The sequence below is a fragment of the Chiloscyllium punctatum genome, chromosome 51 (genome assembly GCF_047496795.1).
Source record: "Chiloscyllium punctatum isolate Juve2018m chromosome 51, sChiPun1.3, whole genome shotgun sequence".
In the NCBI taxonomy this organism is placed as follows: domain Eukaryota; kingdom Metazoa; phylum Chordata; class Chondrichthyes; order Orectolobiformes; family Hemiscylliidae; genus Chiloscyllium; species Chiloscyllium punctatum.
In genome coordinates, this window is record NC_092789.1 from 5,210,666 (window position 1) to 5,219,096 (window position 8,431).

Sequence of the window (8,431 nt, forward strand, 5' to 3'; positions counted from 1 at the left end):
CTTACACCGCGGACAACATGAGCAATTTTCCAGTCCTTCGGGACAATGTTCAAGGATGCTGCAAGAATATCTGTTTTCAAGGTCCCAGCAATTTCCTATCTCACTTCCCTCATTAACCTGTCATCGATATTACCCGGATCTGGGGAATTTTGCACCTTAATTCCTTTGCAAATACAAAGCAATTCCTCCATCCATATGCTACCTTGAGGGAGAGTAATCAACCGGCTACCCAGGGTGGCACAGTAGCACAGTGGTTTGTTCTGCTCCCTCGCAGCACTCGAGACCCAGATTCAATTCCCGCCTCGGGCGCCTGAGTAGAGTTTGCACATTGCCTGTGTCGGTTTTCTCTCATAGGACAAAGATGTGCAGGTCAGGTGAATTAGCCATGCTGAATTACCCTTAGTGTTAGGTGAAAGGATGAATGTATGGGTGGGTTGCGCTTCGGCGGGTAGTTGTGGACTTGTTGGGCCAAAGGGCTTGCTTCCACACTGTAAGTAATCTAACCTCAGCATGCATCACGTCCCTCTCCTCGGTGAATAATAATGCCAATCCTCATTTCCTCTGACTTCACGCATAGTTTTCCTCCTTTGTCCTTGAGTGGGACAACGCTTTCTCTAGATAACCTCTTGCTTCTTGTATTGGAATAAAAAATGGTTCGGGATTTCCCATAAGACTTTGCTAGAGATATGTCACGACCACTTTCAACCCTCTTAATTCCACGTTTCAGGTTATTCAACATTCCCGAAATTCTTCCAAAGCTGAACCTGTCTTGTGCCGCCTAGACTGTATGTACGCTTCCTTTTTCCACTTAGCTTGTCTCACAATTTAACCTGTCATCCATGGTTTTTAAATGGAAAACAGAATCTCCTAAATTCTGATCCACCTCTCTTTAAAAGTCTCCCACATATCAAATGTGGATATGCCTTCAAACCGCTGAACCCAGTCAACATTCATCAGCGCCTTCTGAATATGGTGGAGTTGGTCTTCCTTCTATTAAGCCATCTTATTTTAAGACAACTCTCATCTTTTTTCCGTGCTATTACAAAACTTGGGAATTGTGATCACTTTTCCCAAAGTAATACACTACTGAAATGTTAATCACCTAGCCAGGCAATTTCAATAACACGAGATCCAGTATGTATCATTCCCGAGTTGGACAATTTGCATCCTGCTCTAGAAAACACTCCTGGATACCCCTTACAAATTCTTCTCCATCTATACTTCTAACACGAAGTGAATGCCAGTCAATGTTGGGCAAGGTAAAATCTCCTGTCACCATCTCCCTGTTGCTGCCACATCTTTCCATAACCTGCTTACATATTTGGACCTCAATTTACGCTCGCTGTTGGGAGGCCTGGAGTATAACCCGAACATTGTTACCGCACCCTTCCTATTTCTGAGCTCTGCTCTTTTTGCGTTACTGTCTCAGCCTACCACATGTTCTCTTGCAGCACAGCGTGATATACTCTGAAATTAGTAATGCAACCCCCCTCCCGTTTTAACTTCATCTCTATCCCACTTGAGCCATCTATATCTGACGATATTTTGTTGTCAATCATGCCCTTCCCTCAACCAAGTTTCAGTTATAGGAATATCATCATACTCCCAAGTACTAATCCAAGTCCTAATTTCATATGCCTTACCTACGACACTTCTTACATTGACATAAATACACCTCAGGCCACCTTTGCATTCCTCATCTCCTCCCTGTCGTGCATTCCACTTAGTCCCTCTGACTTCATTAAGTTCCATACTGGCTTTAGTTATTACCTCAATACTGTCCACGAATCTCCTCATCTGATTCCCATAAACAACGCCACGTTCGTTTAAACCCTCCCCAACAGCATTTGCAAAACCACCGCCAAGGACATTGGTTCTCGTTCAGCCCAGGTGCAGACCGTCCAATCTGTAATTGTCGCTCCTCCCACAGAAGAACCGGTCCCAAGAACCCAAAATCTGAACTCCTCCCTGCTGCACTATGCATCAAGCCACGCATTTAAACTGCCTATTCTTTCATGTCCACTCTGAATTTGAGAAAGTGTCTTTGAGATGTTGACGGTCAGCTAACTTATTGTAAAACTGCAGCCTCATCTTCAGTTGTTCTTGGTCCACATCGTCCCATGGATGCCCAGGTTTGGAGATATTCACTTCGTTTGAAATAACTTTTATCGGCTTCAGGAACACCATCAAATTGCCCAAAGTGCTGCACAGCAGCTGGCATAATAAATGTGCTCGGATCACTAGAATGGGGCAATAGGTCAGACATTTCCCCCATCTGCCGTGTTTAAAGACATAGAATGAAGGGGAGACATAGAGAGCGAGAGAGAGAGAGAGAAAAAAAAACATGAGAGAGTGCCAGAAAGAGATGGACAATGATAGTGCAGCCTTGCAACATTGCCAACACTTGAACTGGAATTCGTTGCCTGCTCATTTCACTGGCACATTCCGACCCTGGGAAAGTGAGTTAGAAAATGATCTCGGTTTCCTTTCACACCACCATTTCCTCCCCAATATCTCTTTGCATCTCTCTCGATCAACCTTTCCAACTGTCACCATATTTCAGGCAATGTAGTTTCGATATTCCAAACGGCCTCTTCTGAACTGCATACTTCTTTCTTTCTATGATTCTATCTCGTCTCTTATCCGTTCTTTTATTTACTTCTGACCCAACCGTTCTCACAATTCTATCGTTCTTTTCCTCACTTCTTTCCTTTATCTCTTGGTTTCTGTCTTTCCTATCTGTCTCCATTTTTACCCCTTAATATGTAGCTCTGCCTTACTCTGATTTCACCTTCTGTCTCCTCTCACTCATTCGCTGCTTTTCTTGCATCTCTTTCTACCACTGTCTCGACATGTGTTCCAGTGTTCTTTTCTCTTCTTGATCACCTTCTAATGGTTTGTGTCATTACCATTCTGTCCTCTTCCTTCCCTCACCATACCTGACTTGCTTCATGCTATCTCTCTGCATCTCTCTGTTACCCTGCCGGATTTATTTGTCCAGAGTGTTAAACAGTATTGATTCTTCGTTATTTTGTGGAATGAATGCTGCCAAATAGTTCTACCTTCTCGTTTCTCACCATCAGATTTTTACTTAAGTTGCAAGGAATGAGCTGTCACAGAATATGATACAGGCTGAATGGTTAAATATCCGACCATCTCCAGATTATATCCTAAATATTGTAAAATAACGTGCGCTGTTTTTTCTTTCCAGAGAATACCTGAAGAGATGCTTCCCAGAGTCAAATATTGTGTCCAATATCGTTGGGAAAATGCAGACTTATTTTTTCAAGCGATGTGACTGATTCTCGGTGAATCTTGCATTTCCAAAGCTACCCAGTTAACCCGGTCTTGTTCACTAGTTTGACTGTACTACAGCCTCCATCCTTTTTGTGGCATCTACTACATTTCTGGACGCTACTGTCTGAGCTGGAAGTAAACACAGCGAAGAGAGACATAGCGCAAAAGAGTTTTAAAAGCATGGGTTCCATGCAATAAACGCAGTTCTGAAGATATTAAGATTTGGCACATTTCTCCTTGAATACGAAAAGTCTTAGTGGATCCAACAACACGATGGCGTAGAACAGAGGTGAGCAAGACAGTCTGTTTCCCGCTCGTAAATGAGAGAGAACCATGGGGTCTGTAATCAGGCACAGATTTCGAACGAATTGAAAAGCAACACACTTGAGGTGAAAAAGTTGTTTATTCCTCAAAGCATCGACCTTTGTTCTGGAATTGCTGTCTGGAATTAAGGCGGAGAGAGGTTGTATTGAAGTTTTTAAAAGAGCCATTTAATGGAGATCTGAACAGAATGGATATGCAAGGTGCTAGCGAAATACAAGGAGATTGCCATTCAGTTATGAATCTACTTTCAACAGCCAATTCAAAACGTTTTGATCAAGCGGCCTCCTGTGGCACACCCAGCAAGTTTGTGAGTTTGTGGACCATATACTAAACGTACAGCAAGCCTTTGGGCTAAACGTAGAACGTGAGAGCAACTACTCTTCATAGCATGGTGGTATTTGTCTGAGTCTGGCTTGAAGGATCACTGAAGTCAATGGAGACCATGGGACCCAATTGTTGCAATTGTATTTGTCACAGGGCAAAGCAGTAGTCACTCTGGAGCGATGATAATTTCAGCCCACGATGTCCACAGAATGGTGCCCTCTGCAGAGTTACATTCTTATCCTTCCTCAACGATCTTGAACGCTTGATGTGTAAAATGTCACACTTGCTTAAGAAAGGCTAACTCTAGCAATCTCCGAGGAACTGGAGATTCGACGTTTCAGGGAAAAGCCCTTTTGCCCGAAACGTCGATTCTCCAGCTCCTTGGATTATGCCTGATCTGCTGTGGTATTCCAGCACCACACTCTTGACTCTAATCTCCACAATCTGCAGTCTTCATTTTCTCCTCATCTCGCTAAATGCAGACCTGTTCGCTTGTTATCAATAATGGGAAGACTGATGGGAGCCAAAGTACAAAATAAGTTCAAATATACATTATAAAGAAAATAGGTCCATACGAGAGAGTCTATATTGCTTTGCCAAGGGCAGGTCATGCCTGACAAACTGATTCATATATTTTATGACGTCACATAGCCAGTATATGAGGGAGTACTATGAATGTTGTTTCTTTGGAGTTTCAGAAGGTATTTGTTACACTGCCAACGTGACATATTGTTTAGGAAATAACAAATATTTTGCATTGATTGGTCATTGGCAACATGAATTAAAAATTGCGAAAAGATTGAAAACAATGAGTATGGGAGGTGATCGTTTCACATATCAGAGACAATCTGAAGTTACGTTCCCAGGGGATAACTTCCCCAATCCTTGTTTTTTTTTTCTTACTTCAAAGAATCATTTAGAGATAGCTAATGAGGGTAAAATCCCTCAATTTGGAAATGACGTTGATTTGGGTCAATCGTGAATTGCGACCATGCTAAGCAACTTCAGCGTGATATTCAAATAATAAAATTCACGCAGCGTGTAAAACGTTTTTGAGGAGTTTTTTTTAGAAAATAGATTTCAAAATACTCAGTTCAACATGCTGGGGTGGATGCAATATTTCATCGAAAAGTATATGGTTGGAAAAGTAAGCGGGTCAGGCCGAATCCAAGGAGCAGGAGAGTCGACGTTTTGGGCATTAGTGTTTCAGCAGGAATTCCTGATAACGGCCTTATGTTCAAAGCATCGACTCTCCTGCTCCTCAGATGCTTGCTTGACTGGCTTTGCTTTTGGAGAACCACACTCTTCGTGTCTGATCTCCAGCATCATGCAGTCCTAACTTTCTGCTCGATACAGTATTGCCAAGCACGGGTATTCAGTAACTGAAGGTACTGTGTCTTCGTATAAATGAAAAAAGGGCTCTTATCATTTCAGTATCCCTCCAGGTTTATCAGTTGAAGATGTGGGGATCACGGCTCTTGGCGCTTGTGCTTCCAGTGGTGGAACAGCCCATCGATTCTGAATGTGGATTAAGAGGACGCTTTCTTTCTGGGGTAAGTAAATCTTTCAATTTCCAATCTGACGAGCCACTCCGAGAGACAAGAGGAATTGACCGACCTGAAACGTCATTCAGAGTTATCTTCCAGTTTGTGTCCACTTGTTTCTCGCAGTTCTCAAAGACCCCTGCATCTGAAAGAAACCCCCTCAGTTTTGGGTTCCTTCCAATTTTTTTTTCACATATCTCAGTTTTGTACGTTGTTTTCAGTTACCACGGAATGTTTTACTTTTATCTTAAACTTTTCACGTACATCTAAGTTTTTCTTACTAAGTGTAGTCCTGGTCAGGGTGTTCCTTCGTTATGAGACACCGAGAACACAGAGGTTAGTCTGTGGCTCCACCTCCCCAATCAGATCACAGGAAAATGATAATGTACATTACCTGCCTGCATTCTTGCTCACAGACCACAGTCGACTACGGTGTACAGACCATGTCGCTACCTCCCTTAACACATCACGCTGGAAGTACAGCGTACAGACCCGAGCTCTATCTCCCCTGCTCAAATCATACTGGGAGTACAGTGCAAACTTCCTGTCACATTTCCCTTTTCCTGAACAGACTGGAAGCAACGTGCATAATGCCTGTCTACTTATACTCTGGATTTGTTTTCCTTTCAGAGGTGACCTTTGAATGCGACAGAATTCCTGGAAACTGAAAACAGGGGTCTTGTCGGAACATGAGTACATAGTCCACAGTCCTGAAGAAGGGCTCCTGCGGAAACGTCAATTCTCCTGCTCCTTGGATGCTGCCTAACCTGCTGCGCTTTTCCAGCGACACGTTTTTAGCTACATAATCCATAACACATGTTTCAAATTTTATAAATACTGCATGGTCAGATGATGAGAGTGGGGAATTGTCACTGTCGACTCTGACGTCACGACTCCAACAAGAGCGCCACGATTGACAGATAGTCTCAGTCTTTCTAACATGACAGTTTCTTCAAGTTGTGTTAATTAAAATTACTTAATTTATCTCTAACTCGTCTCAACTTTTTATTCTGCCCTTTCAATAGTGGAGAGCTGTCTCTGTGCTCGCAATCAAGCAGAACCTGCTCCATCAGAACTGATTCTCCAATTGTGCCAAGACCACGCTTCCTTTGTACGGATTCTTCAATATTGAAGGAACCCCTTAGCGCTAAACCTCCAAGAGTGTGCAGACCCCTCAGCAGTAACTCTCCAATAGGCTGGCACTCGTTCAAAACTGACCCCCTGAAAGTTCAGAGCTCTGCCAGTACCGACATTATGAGAGGGTGGATAGGGTGTGTGGAGGGATTTGCTATTCTTTGAAGTGATTACATGTTGACGAGGTAGCTGGGCAGATCAGACAGGATAATCTATTTCCTGCTCGTAAATGACCAGAGAACCCGAGGATGTTGGGTCAGGCACTCAATAAAAGAATTTAGAAAATACAATGAACAGCGAAATGGTGGCTTTCGGCAGCACACTGACACAGTTTCTTCATCTGCTGCCTCACAGCACCAGGGCCCCGGGGTCGGTTCTTAACTTGGGTGACTGTTGATGTGGAGTTTGCACATTCTTCCCGTGTGTACGTGGGTTTACTCCTGGTGCTCTGGTTTCCACCCACAATCAAAATATGTGCAATTAGTTGAATTGGCCGGCTAAATTTCCTATAGTTTTCAGGGGATAATAGGGCAGGGGAATGGGTTTGAGTAGTTAACACTTCGGAGTCTCACGGCGGACTTGTTGGTTTGAATGGCATGTTTCAACAGTGTAGGGATTTTACTAAATAAAAGAAGTCAGAGAAGAATCAGTTTCTTGAAAACAGAGTTTTCTTCTCGAATGGAGTCTCATTGATTCTCGGTTGCCTTAAGATTCTCAACTCTCTAAAATAATGCCTGGCTTTGACTTTCACCTCACCTCTTGTGCTTCCACTTTTTTGTCGAAGTTTGGATCAAAGCTGTCATGAATTTAAGGCTAATAACCAATGCGAGTAATTCTGAATTGGTGACAAACTCTTACCTTCAATGTGATGCCACTTAACAGGAAATGTATCAGTTCCTGTTTACTTCTGAAGCAAGAGCCCATGACTAAGATTTCCGATCTTATATATTTTATGGAGAAGCTTCACAGTTCTATCAACACCATTTGTATTTCGTAGCAAACGTGTAAACTGGGTGGGGGTTGGAAGGACACTGAGAGATAAATAAAAGTGTGGGGTTGGCACTCGGGTAATTAATTTGGAAGGTGACGTCATTGAAGCTGAGGATTTATTGTGAAATGTCGTTGGAGAGGGCGTAGTGAATAGGTGGGAAGGAAGATGAACAGGAATAGCATGTCAAGATGGCAGTGCCGAGTTGGAGCATTGGTTCCAGGATGAGGTTTAGGAACAGCAAATTTGGAAACTAACGAAGTCGATGTTTTTGTGTGGTTGAACGGTTCCAAGATGGAAGATGAGGCGTTTTTCTTCCAGATGTCAGGTCGTTTGTATTTCGTGGTGGAAGAGGCCGTGGACTTGCTTGTCCTTGGAGGAGTATGAGGGGGTGTTGACGTGGTCGGCCCCTGTATGGTGTGTTTGTTTGGTGCATGTGTTCCTGAGATGTTCCCTAAAATGCTCCGGGAGTTGGCGTCCTGTCACCAATTTTGTCAGACCAGATCATGAGCAATGGACAAAATAGTTGAGGTGGCTGGATGCGCTAGACAATCTCTGCTGTGTGTGAAAAGATCCTTTGGGTCCTTGAATGGAGTTGAGAGGGAAGGATTAACACCTCTTGTGGGGGCAAGTGAAGATTCCAGGTTTGGAGGGTGGGTTGGTGGGAGGCGACGACTTAACTTCAGAGTCACGGAAGAAACCGTCTCGGTGGAACTCAGATAGGGGTTGTTATGGAAATGTACCTCCGGTAGTGAAGTACAATTATAGGTGGCAGAGATTTAAAACTGACCTAAGATGGTTGTGTGTGTATGAAATGAGC